Here is a 5,770-nt window from a genome sequence, read left to right on the forward strand (position 1 = left end):
AGACTGGCCACAGAAGGGATCCAAAGTAGGGATCCAAAAAAGGGAAAATAGGGATTCAAAGGGGGGACCATCTGCAAAAGAGCAATGTGCAAAAGACTAGCCACAGTAGGGATCCAAAGGAGGGAAAATAGGGATTCAATGGGGGGACCATCTGCAAAAGAGAAATGTGCAACAATGGGCTTAAAATACCCTAAGGTTCAGCCCATCAAGACTTCCAAAATGCTAAGGTTCCAAAATTCAAAGGTTGTGTCCAATGGTTCAACCCTAGGTAAAATTGGATGCTTGTGGGAAGACTCAAAAGTCTTCCCATATCCCTATCTTGATGGGGGCGAGCCCTTTTAGTAGGGAATGAGAGAGAAACACACACATGTTACCATATACATGTGGTAGTGATGTGTGTGAACACACTAGGACCGCCGGGGCATTTTTTCCCTCTTTAGGAGGTTTTTTCCCCCGTGCATTGTATATACGCCCATCACTCTAGGGCTATCTATCTTTCCATTGCACACTAAGTAACACACTCTCTATTGTGTGCCTTGAGCTTCCTTCATCTTCTCCAAGCTGTGTGTGTTTCTCTGCAACCCTAATTCCAACAATTGGTATCAGAGCAGGTCACGTCCTCCCGGGCTTAGTCGCAGCTTCTCCAGCACACGCTTGCTCACTTTCTCCGATTTCAGTGAGCTTTGGCGAGCGTTCGCAGGTCGACAAATATTTTGGGTGAGCTCGAAGAGCTCGGTCTGCTCATAATTTTGATTTGGGCTCATTTTGGCCTCCGTTTCCACTACGAGCGGTACTGCACAGGCTATTTCGTCATTTTGTGCAGATTTTCTGTCAGTGCCGTTTTCTGCATAATAGGTGCCTTATAGTCTTCTACGGTTTGTGCTATATAGCACAAGTTGTTCCCGCTCCATTTCTCCTATTTTCGGGCAGTTTTCACATCAGGTGCAGCATTTACCATGGCTGACAACAACAACACAGATGTGTTCAAGATGTTTGCTGCTGAGGACAGGTTGGATGGGGACAACTACCCTATGTGGGCTTATATGATGCAACATGTTCTTGTGTCAAAAGGTGTCTGGAACATTGTGCAGGGCATTGATGTACATCCTGGTTTCTGAAAATGTTTTAGAACAGCCTATTACTGATGCACCTTTATCTAGTCGTACTCGTTCAGGCTCTCGCCATGCATCTTATGCATCAGATTGTTATGCTTTGGCTGTGTCTAGTTTACATGATGTTGAGGAGCCTCTGTCTTTTGATGAAGCACAGAATTCAGAAAATTGGATTGCTGCCATGAAATCAGAATATGATGCACTTATAGAGAATGACACATGGACTTTATGTGATTTGCCTCCTGGCAAAAAGGCCATTGGTACAAAGTGGGTTTACAAGTTGAAACGCAAGCCGGATGGTGAGATCGATCGCCATAAGGCTCGACTTGTTGCAAAGGGTTATGCACAACAAAAAGGCATAGATTATGAAGAGACTTTTGCTCCCACTTGTCGTATGACTACTATGCGTTTTCTATGTGCATTGGCAGCTCATTTTGGTTGGGATGTACATCAATCAGACATTGTTACTGCTTTCTTGAATGGTGACATATTTGAGGAAGTTTATGTAACGCAGCCTCGCGGTTTTGTCATAAAAGGACAAGAGGACAAAGTGTGCAAATGTAAGAAGGCTTTGTATGGGTTGAAGCAATCTCCTCGTGCTTGGTATGAGAAAGCTGACACTCATTTGGTTAAACGAGGCTTTCGTAACAGTCCAACAGAAAGCACATTGTATGTAAAGCGGGAGGATGATGTATTTCTCATTGTGGTTCTTTATGTTGATGATTTGCTGATCATTGGACCAAATGAGAGACATATTGCTGAATTTAAGGCTGATTTGAATGCTACTTTCAAGATGAAAGATTTGGGGCTGTTGCATCATTACTTGGGTATACAGTTTAAGCAGTGTGATGGTGGTATTGCCTTGTGTCAGAAAAGTTACATAGAGACATTGCTATGTAAGTTTGGACTTGAGGATTGAAAACCTATTGCCACTCCCATGGAAACAGGTTTGAAGTTGAGTCTACATGATGCTGGCGATCCTGCTGATGTCACTCTTTACCAAACTGCTGTTGGCTGCCTCATTTATGTATGCAACACGAGGCCAGATATTCAGTTTGCAGTCTCGCAGGTCAGCAGATTTATGCATAGCCCAGGGTCTAAGCATTGGAAGGCTGTCAAGAGGATTTTCCGCTACCTTAGTGGCACTTTACATCTTGGCTTGTTTTATCCCAAGGGGGGATCATTGCCGCCAGACTTACATGCTTTTTCGGACTCAGATTGGGCTGGTTGTTTTGACACGCGAGTGTCCACAAGTGGTTTTTGTTTCATGCTTGGCAGTTCATGTATATCATGGTTGAGCAAGAAGCAACCTACTGTGGCCACTTCGAGTTGTGAGGCTGAGTACAGGGCAGTCTTCACAGCTACGGTTGAGTGTGTATGGCTCAGACGCCTTATGGCTGACTTGGGTGTTGGACAGGACACTGCCAACACTTTCTACACTGACAGTCAGAGCGCATTGGCAGTTGCGAGGAACCCAGTTTTTCATGCTTGCACAAAGCACATTGAGGTGCATTACCACTATGTCAGGGAGAGGCTCTCAGCAGGAGAGATTAGCTTGGCTTATGTGCCAACACAGGACAACCTTGCAGATCTTTTCACAAAGGCATTGTCTCGTGAGAAGCTTGAAGCTTTCCACAAAGCTTTGGGCTTACTCCCCTTTGTGGACTGATCCTGTCCTCAGGGCATGGCACTTCCCTTTACTCATGTGCCAGCTCTCGTTCACCGCATCACTCCAGGGGGGATTTGTTACCATATACATGTGGTAGTGATGTGTGTGAACACACTAGGACCGCCGGGGCATTTTTTCCCTCTTTAGGAGGTTTTTTCCCCCGTGCATTGTATATACGCCCATCACTCTAGGGCTAGCTATCTTTCCATTGCACACTAAGTAACACACTCTCTATTGTGTGCCTTGAGCTTCCTTCATCTTCTCCAAGCTGTGTGTGTTTCTCTGCAACCCTAATTCCAACAACACACACATACACACACACACACTCTCTCAAGCTCCCTTTACACAAAGGGAATAGGGGACACATGTCAGCTCCCTAGCCCAGTTGCCCCCAAGGTGCACTCAAATCCTATTGGGTGGCCATAAAGGTGGACCAATGAGACTATTGGACAGTCTCCCAAGGGGTCCAATGAGCATTCAACAACCCAATGGCTTGCTTGATTCCTATTTGCAAGAAGACAAAGGGGTCCAATGAGATATTAATTGCATTAATTAAATACCTAAAGCTCTCACAAAAGGGGAAAGGGGGACACATGTCAAAAGGCTATCACTTATGCTTCTCAATTATCATTGGCTAAGCTTTGCAGGGTCCAATGGGGTGCTAGCATGAGTAAAATCCAAGAGGGATCGACCAAGAGAGAGAGAGAGAGGGGGCTGATTTTGGCAAGGCATTAACACACACACACACACACACACACACACACACACTCACACAATCTCATGTGTGAAGCAAAGAAGACTCTCTCTCCTTCTCAAGCTTTTATGGAAATTTCATCATCTACTCCAAGCTTGTGAGAAGGGAGGCCTACACCAACAACTCTTGGCTTTGTGATGCAAATCCAACCAAGAGCCAAGCTCCAATGCATGCTCATCTCCTCTACCATGCTAATTGCTAAGATATCTTAGGCTTTTATGAGTGATTATATGAGGAGATATACCTCTTTCTTATAACACTACTCCTTCTTCCTCTCAATCTACTCTCATACCCCGCTAGCTCTCACCATATTTGAATGTGTGTGAGGTCTTGGGTCTAAGACCGTGAGGAAATTGATGATGTGTTTTATAAGTGTGTGCATGGTGCTTGAAGCTTCCATCTTCATTGCACCAGCAAGTTATTGAATGAACACAAAGTATTGTATTGTAAAAATGTCTCCTTTGATGGGGGAAACGTATAATACAAAGCCTTTTAGAGGGGGGACCGGATCCATGTAAATCCGGTCCTCAACTGTTGTCAATAGCTCAATTTCTCTCTCTTTTGAAGTATTGTTCATGCCTATCAAACTAGGTGTTCTGCTTTTTGTTGCTCTCTCCATCCAAGCACTCTTGCTATGCTCATTAGGAATCTATTCTAATGAAATGCTCACTATGTTTATGCTCTTTTATGCTACACACAAGTTACTAGGCCATTAAATGTTACAATTGGTCATCATCATATCTTTGGGCATGAGTGATGGCTTCTTCCAAAGTTTTTGGATGTTGGTTCTTGACATGAAGACGATAGTCTTTGTCAAGACCCCTATTTAAACGTCGTATCTTTTGGAATTCATCTATACCTTCTAGTCTTAATATGATTTCTTGATACTCCGAAAGGTACTGTGTGAGAGAAAGGCCAGACATGTGGAATGTGTATTATTGCCCTTAACTCTCCCATTTAAACATCATTCAACTATGATAAACACTCTAACAAACACTCTCAACATTCATAGAATTCCGCCATCGCTACAAAGTTCAGTAGAGACTCGCATACATACTCTGGAAAGACTTGCTGCTTCCATTATGCATTTAGTATACTACATTGATCAGAATACAGAAAGAGGAAGAAGACAACAGTGTTGACAAAACATTCGACACTTACTTAATACTGTAGGAATCTGCCATCACATCCTCTTCATCATCGTAATGTGAACTGCCTATTGCTGAACACCCCTTGACATAAATAAACATCCCTACACTTAAGATCCCAAAAGACACACCCCATATTAAGGTTCATTACATAGTCCCTTTTAAAGTCGAAATCCTACTCCACCGAGGTGTAGCCTTAACACTTGGCACAGCCCGGTGGCTTGAGCCATAGGCTGACCTCGGACCCATGATCCCTTGATCCATGTTCAACCACTTTTATTTTCTGCATTCAGTCCCTGCTTCTGCTCCACTTCAACAATTGCATCCTCTACCACAGGTAACTATACTGCCAGCGGTTCTACATCCACATCAACCACAAGAAGTGAACCTTTTGCAACTGTCTCCATGCTACTCTCATGTAGTTCCTGCACATTTTCAGCTTGTGCTCCCATTTGAATACTAGTCTGGTGCTCCACCAACTGCTTACGGATTGATTCCAATTGCATTTCCAATTCAGCATTCCGCTCACGCAGATCGACATTCTTCTCACGGACCTTATGCTCTCCAACAGCTTCAAACCATGACTTGTACTTATCAATCGGCTTCGCCATGTGTTCTTGAAAAAGCCCTATTACTTGGTGCCACAATTCTTTGGTGTAATCAAACACATCTTTCTTCAAATGCATCAGAGATCAACACACCTGTGACACCCTGACCATCCAAAGTGGCCCTCTCCAGATCCACCAATGGAGTAACCTATTCATCAAGAAATTTTTATCTGCAATAAGATGTACAATCTTATCCTGCACTTCATGAAACTGCTTCTCTGTGGCCTCCTTAAGCCCATCTGCCCATATCTGAAACGCTTGTGCAGTTCCTGCCATCTCAAAAATCCGATTTCGCATATCCGCACTGACCCGAGCTAACTCCTCCTGTAATAATGTCTTGTCCTTCAATAATTCATCCACCCGGCTTTGCAGCTGTTTGAATTCACACTCCACGCTATCAATGCGTTCCCCCTTAGCCTTTTGTATCTCGAGGGTGAGGATCATAGCCTCCTGATTGTAGATAAACCGATTCAAGTCCG

The 5,770-nt window shown here is 43.9% G+C and overlaps 1 pseudogene; it reads right to left on the bottom strand.

Annotated features, from left to right (window-relative positions):
- Nucleotides 1-4,949: 4,949 nt before the first annotated feature.
- On the bottom strand, nucleotides 4,950-5,294 carry LOC147462322 (uncharacterized; annotated as a pseudogene).
- Nucleotides 5,295-5,770: the final 476 nt, after the last annotated feature.

Source organism: Adiantum capillus-veneris, chromosome 2 (genome assembly GCF_014529385.1).
Source record: "Adiantum capillus-veneris isolate H3 chromosome 2, ASM1452938v2, whole genome shotgun sequence".
In the NCBI taxonomy this organism is placed as follows: domain Eukaryota; kingdom Viridiplantae; phylum Streptophyta; class Polypodiopsida; order Polypodiales; family Pteridaceae; genus Adiantum; species Adiantum capillus-veneris.